Raw genomic sequence first — 6,624 nt, forward strand, 5'->3', positions numbered from 1 at the left:
CGTGAGTTTAAGCCACCAGGGCCGGGACTCAAACCGCAGTCGACTATGTGGGAGTCCAGCGACATAGCCATTACGCTAACTGCTGGTCCCTTTCTACCTCACTTCCTACCTCAACTTGGGCTGCGGGGTCGGACCCTTCTTCAGTTCTCAGGGGTCTCAGGCTCTGTGAGTGCTGGGCCCTTGTGTGCATTAGCCCCAGCACAGCCCTTGGCCCCTTTCCTGCATTTTTTGTAAGAAATGAAAACCTTCGTATGACTTGCTTCTCTGTAGAGCAGTTTTTACTGAACTGTGAAGGAGAGGGCTGTTCTGGGGCAAGATTCCATTATACAGTGCCCGGCACGAGCTCTGCCTTCTTTCCCCTCTTCTTACCGCCCCCTCCCATTCCCAGGAGCCCAGCTTCCCTTCCCCCAGTAATGAAGGTCATGCTATGCATAGTAACTTCCCCTTCTGTAAATCCTCAGGGCTACAAGATACCCTCCATCCAGAGGTTCCATTTTTGCCTCGATTTAAGACATTGTATTGAAAAAAAAAAAAAAAACACAAAAAAACCCCAAAAAACTAGGGCCAGTCCCATGACCTAGTGGTTAAGGGAGCTGGATCCCACATGGCCAACTGTGCTATTTGAGTCCTGGCCCAGTGGCTTGAAAAACAGTCCAGGAGCCCGTGTGTGCATGCCCCAAAGCCTGACAGGGCGGAGAAATGGAGGAGAAGGAATTGGGGTGTGACCATGCCCATGGCAGGAGGGGTGCTTTCTCCCTCTCCATCTCTCAGTCTCTCAGTCTCTGGTGAGCACACATCCTGACAAAGAAACAGAAACAGAAAAACAAAACAAAACAAACAAAACAAAACAAAACAAAACAAAAAACAAACAAAAAACACAAAACAGAAAAGAAAAGATAAAGGAAAAGAAAAAGAAACTACTTTCTCCGAATCATCTGAGTATCTCAAACTGTGGAGACAACATATTCTCCCCCCTCGTTACATGCTGTTTCCTTTGCCTGGACATCTGGTCCCATGTGGTCTAGCTAAGTGTGACTCCTTTTGTCTCAGCTGGCCTGACTTCTTAAGGTTTAGGTTAGCTCCTCACCACTGTTTCTGGGATCCTCACCTGTGTGTCTCTCAAGAGAGGATTGCTAAATTTTCAGGAATGTTGTAAGTTGGTTGTTAAATTCTGCCATTATTAAAAATTCACCCATGGTAACAAATACTCAAAACTCATCACTTCCTAATTACTTCACCACCTTTTGCTATGACCTATGCTCTCGAGGTAATTTAGGTCTTTTATCGATACGGTGGGAATACTACATGATTTATAGACTACTGTGCATTTCCTCCCAAGTCCGTGATCACTGGTATTATGTTGATAGCTTGCGGGAGTATTTACACCATGACAATGGAAATGCTATAAATCAGGGATTGATTTATTGTCGTACTGGTTACCTAAGCTTAAGGAGGTGATGGAGAAATGTTAATAATGCAGATTAAACTTAAAAGTTTGTTGTGATGGGCCAGAATGGAGATTAAGATGCTAGATCCCGTGTGGCCTCCATTGTAGATCTACCACCAGACCTGTAGCTCTCTGTGTGGAGCTCAGCTCCTTCTCATCTCACTCACCTATGGACACCCCAGCACTGTGCAGGACCACGTGCTCAGGAATTACTCAATAAATACCTGTGCCATAGTCAGACTCTAAATCCTGCCCTCTGGGTCCCGTGAAGCGAGGGCAGCCATTTTATCATAGATCCCTGTGTGACTGTCCTAGGATGGGCAGCTGGCCCAGGCTTTCCCTTGTGCCTTCCCCGCCGTTCAGAAGCAACAAGTAGTCCAATGGGACTCTCTGGCTGCACTGGGGCCCAAGGAGGACCCAGGATTCTGGGTACATGGATAGCTGGGGATAGGATATGGGGTCAGTCTGTGAGCCCCTTCAGAAAAGGGGCAGGTCTCATTACAGGCTCATCCCCAAGAACCTGTCTTGACCACCTCTTACCTGGCCTTTAGTGACCGGGCTCCTCCCTGATCTGCTCACCTCTGCTCGCCTCTTGGGACTTCATCTCCCACTGCCACTCCTTCTTGCTCCAGTCACCTTGGCTCCTGGCTGTCCCTGCAGTGTGCCATGGGTCCTCCCACTGAAGGGCCTCGGCACCTACGTCCCTGTGTCCAGACTGCTTTCACTGTGTCTGCTGTCAGGCTCCTGTCCAAATTGCACCTTGCCGGGAAGGCCTTTGCTGACCCTGTGCCCCTCATCCAGTGCGCCCTATCTAACCTCACGTGGTCATGAGAGAGAGGAGCACTCTCAGCAGGGTCTGGTCATGCTGCAATCCCTTCCCCCTGCCTGGGGGAATGTACGGTTATGCACCCAGCATGGTTCAGGCCACCTGGCTCAGGATCCAAGTCCCTGGTCGGCCATGTGGCCTCTAGCTCTGCAGTTCAACACACTACTGACCTCACCGCAGAGGCTGGGCTGCCTGGTCGACCTTTCTTCATAGCACTTACTCCATCAGGGGCCATGCACTTGTGTCTTTTCTGTCTCCCCCACTAAGCGGCAAATGCCACAAGAGCAGGGGCTCCTGTTTTGTTCCTGCTCTATTTCCAGGATCTAGGGCAATATGAGTGGATGCACAGCCATCACTTAAAACTGTCTGCTGACTGACTGACAGCCTGAAAGAACAAGCGGTATATTGTCAGAAACCTTGGTCTCCAATACACCTCTCTCCTCTCCAAAGTCTGATTTGGTCCCAGCGCAACTTCTCAGGCTGGTAATCTGAAATGTTGTATATCTGTTCTCTGTATATCTTTTCTATTTCTCTGGGCTTAGCTCTTCGATCCAATGGGAAGTGTCACCTCTTCTCCAGGGAAACCTGAAGCTCCATGCCCATTGCCAGGCAGCCTAGTGATGTCACTGGGCCAGCCAGGTGGCCAGACTGCTCCAGCCTGGGCAACCCCTGAGGCCAAGGGTGCAACCCTTAGTCTGTATAGGTGTTCCGTCTGACCTCCAGGCACCTTTCTTTCATTTTGTTTTAAAATTTAAGGAGACACTCAAAAACGGAGACATATTATAGAAAAGTCCAGAAGGGTCAGCAACACTGGGCCTGCAACTTTGCTAGCATGATGAGATATCAGAGCTGAAAACCTGGCCCCATTATAGGCTAGGGCATTTGCTTTGGTGCCATCCTGAAAGAAAACACACACCTGGAATCTTTTCTCGTCAGTCTTGAGCAGGCTCTTAGATCGTCTGTACCTCTTCATCTGCAAGAGAGAGTTACCAATGCCTCCCTGAGCCAGGGTGGAGGATTGGATGAGAAGGTGCTTGGGAAGCAGAAGGGACTGCTCACTCCCTCATATAGTGACTCTCCACTTCCTCCTCCCTCATTTCCCTTCCCAGACCTGGTTGCTTCCATCTGAGGAGGCTGCTTTTTAAACACTCTGTCTTCTGCTGACCAGCCCAGGTGTGTCTGTGCTGAGCAGCCAGCTCTGCCCTCCCAGGTGGAGAGAGCTGTGGGCAGTCACCTGCTGCGGCTGCACCTGCTTTGGTCTGACATCTCCATCAGGTAAGGTACATGTGTCACAGTGAGGAGGGGCTAGGATGCAGGAGGCTCTGCATTCTACCTGGGCGTGGTCTCAGAACACCTATAAATGAGATTGGAGCAACGACTACTCACCTGTCTCGGGTGACCATCAGAGGGAAAGTTGCCACTAAAAATTCTTTGCTTTCCAACCCTAGGTCCTTGTTCTAGAACCAGATGTCGTAGCAACTGCTTGTGAAGTCAGCTGGGTTTGCTCAGCTTTGCTAGGAAACACTACTTTCCCCCTTCTGGGGCTATTAAACTAATATACCTTCTAAAAAGTTTTAAACTTTTATTGCTTCCTTGAAATAAAGCATTCCTCCCATTCCAAAATGAATTGCACTTCCAGTGGATTTCCTAGGATTTTCTTTGTTTTGATGATAAAACTTATCTATCCATGTTCATCAGAGAAAAATTTGAGGACTATATAAAGACACAGAAGGAAATAAAACCCTCCACCATCACAGTTAATGTGTGGTTTATGTCATTTCAGTCTTTATTCTGTATGGCCCCAATCACCACCACTACAATCCATTTCACCCATCCATTTCTGCATCCATACATGTGTTTTCCACATACATGTGGTATGGCCACAGTATGAACACGGTTTATAGCATACAGGATAAGACCTAGCTCATGGCAGGCAATGAATAAATATTGTCACTGCTGAGCACTGTCATTTATTGAGTGCTCACAGTATGCCAGGCATGATGTTCAGTGTTTTACATGCACCATCTCATTTAATCCTAAGAACACTTCTATAATACAGGAACTGCCTCATTGGTCCTGTTTTACAGATGAGAAATTTGCAGCTCAGGTAATTTGTCAAAAGTGACACAGGTAGTAAATGAGATGGACAAAGACCTATTTTTGTATTTTGGTATGAACAAAAAGGCCCATTTACTAGTTTAAAACTTTTCAAAGATTGCTTCACCTGCTTACTCCAGGTGCAAGTTTTCACTGAGAAAGATATAAAAACACATTTTGATATTGGAGGCAGGAGTCCATAACAGATCAGTCGTAGACCAGTTAGGAGCGAGTAACCTAACCTCTGTGACCCTCAGTTTCCTCTTCTCTAAAATGGGATTTGCATGGGAAGGAGAAAGGTTAGTACTGTACCTGGCGTACAGGAGTGTTTGATGTGCATTGACATATGTTGATGCCAACTGAAAAACATTAAGAAACTACAAAAGCGCTTAACATGAAGCTTGCCTCCAAAGGCTCATCTAGGATATTTCATGGAAATAGCAACCGATACGGGTTTTTGGGGATTATGACTTTGGTCAGTAGAACTGCAGCAAGATTGCTTATCAATTTGTCTTTGAGAAACAGGCAATCTCTAAAAGTCCCCAACTCCTGAAATCTCATATATGTACCTCTATCATCTCTTTGGTTCAAATAAAAAATCAGTGGCAAGAGGGGCCGGCAGGTGCCTTAGTGGTTAAGGTGCTGGACTCCCACATGGCCAACCACTGTTTGAGTCCCAGACCCAGAGGCTTGAAACTCACGTCTGGCACATGTACATGTGTGTACATGCCCCAAATCCTAAGAGGAGAATGGAGAAGAAGGGATTGCAGCATGGTCATCCCCCCCCAGGGGGCAATTTCTCACATTTTCTCTCTCTTTTTCTCTCTGTCTCTCTGGCAAGTGCACAAGCCTATAGCAAAAATCTCTTTAAAAAAAATAAAACAGTGACAGGAGAAAGTGAAAATGTACAGGATATCTGAATTTGAATAAAATTGTATTGTAATTAGAGATTTCCTGATTTCCCTTCTTCCCTGCTGGCATATTAATTTCTCTGAGCATCCGTTTTTCCAGATAGCAAATGGGAGTGGTAATACCGCCTTCCTAGGGATAGTGCGGGGGCTAAAAATGACATGCACCATGGACAGGATCGTGAAAGGCTATATGATCTGCAGGGATGATGCACACAGGAAAGTTCCAATTTTGCATCTGGAGACCTCCCTGAGTAAGCCAGGCATATGCATATCCATGATCTGGGGCTGGCTGAGGCTGGGGGTGGGTCTCAGCATCAAGACCTGTTGGAGGTGCTATCTCTCTCTCTCTCTCTCTGTGTGTTTCTCACTCATGAAATAATTAAGTAAATAAAACTTAAAAAAAAATTATGACCTAAGGTCCAGCAGGTGGCATGGTGGTTAATGTACTGGACTCCCACATGGTTGACTATGGTTTGAGTTCTGGATCTGGCAGCTTGAAAATCACATTGCACGTGTGCATGCATGCCCCAAATCCAGAGAGGATAATAGGGGACAAGGGATTGCAGTGTGGCGGGTAATTTTTTACTTTCCCTCTCTCTGTCTCTCTCCAGCAAGTGCATGCATCTCATAGCAAAAATCTAAAAATAAATAATTAATTAATTAAAAAGTGATAGCTCAGGACCTCAGTCGTAATAAATAATGCCTATCATGAGGTGAACTAGAACACAGTTTTGCGGTTAGATCTGGATGAAAATCTTGGCTCTCTCATTCTTCAGCTTTGTCACCTTGGGCAAGTTACTTAGCCTCTCAGGGGATTTGTAAGAATAAAGTAGTAATAGAAATATACATAGTACCTGGCACAGAGCAGGCCTCTAACACAAATATAATGAGGTCCTCCTTACCTTTTCCTGATCACATCGCTCTTGCCTTTTCGACCCCTTATAAAGTCTGATCTACATAAGGTAGCACTGGATTATACACAGCCTCGTATTGTCCTCTCGTTTCCTTGTGTGCTTAACTTGCTTTTTTCACGAGGTTCAGACCCTTGAGGGTGCCGTCTGGGACATAAGCTTCGTTGGCATTCCTTCCAGGGACTCGTCTACGTGCATACTCAATACATCTTCGCTGCCTTGAATTACCTCTGATTGATGGCTCTTTACCCATTGATTTCTCAAGGTTTCACCCAGATTGAGCTGAAACTCTTGGGGAAAATTACAGCAGCCTGCTCAGGTCCCCAGAGGCCTGAGCTCTTGGGTTTGCTACAAATGACAAATGGAGAAGCTGGAAGACCTGGGTGCCGCCAGAGCACCTGACGGCTAAGAAGGCCCTGTAGCTCCCCTCCA

General features: G+C 46.6%; 1 long non-coding RNA gene across 2 annotated transcripts in view; it reads right to left on the minus strand.

Annotated features, from left to right (window-relative positions):
- Positions 1-3,690, minus strand: part of LOC102483810 (uncharacterized) — a 6,615-nt gene extending 2,925 nt beyond the window's left edge. Inside the window, exons 1-2 of one of the 2 annotated variants that reach the window (XR_001369847.1) lie at positions 3,660-3,690; positions 3,190-3,246 (exon numbers count right to left, since the gene is read on the minus strand). This is a non-coding gene — a long non-coding RNA (uncharacterized LOC102483810). Of the gene's footprint in view, positions 1-3,189; positions 3,247-3,384; positions 3,537-3,659 lie in introns of those variants that run through there. The other variant, XR_337650.1, reaches the window with a different exon arrangement.
- Positions 3,691-6,624: the final 2,934 nt, after the last annotated feature.

The sequence above is a fragment of the Tupaia chinensis genome, unplaced genomic scaffold, assembly GCF_000334495.1.
Source record: "Tupaia chinensis unplaced genomic scaffold, TupChi_1.0 Scaffold148607_1, whole genome shotgun sequence".
Taxonomy (NCBI): Eukaryota; Metazoa; Chordata; class Mammalia; order Scandentia; family Tupaiidae; genus Tupaia; species Tupaia belangeri.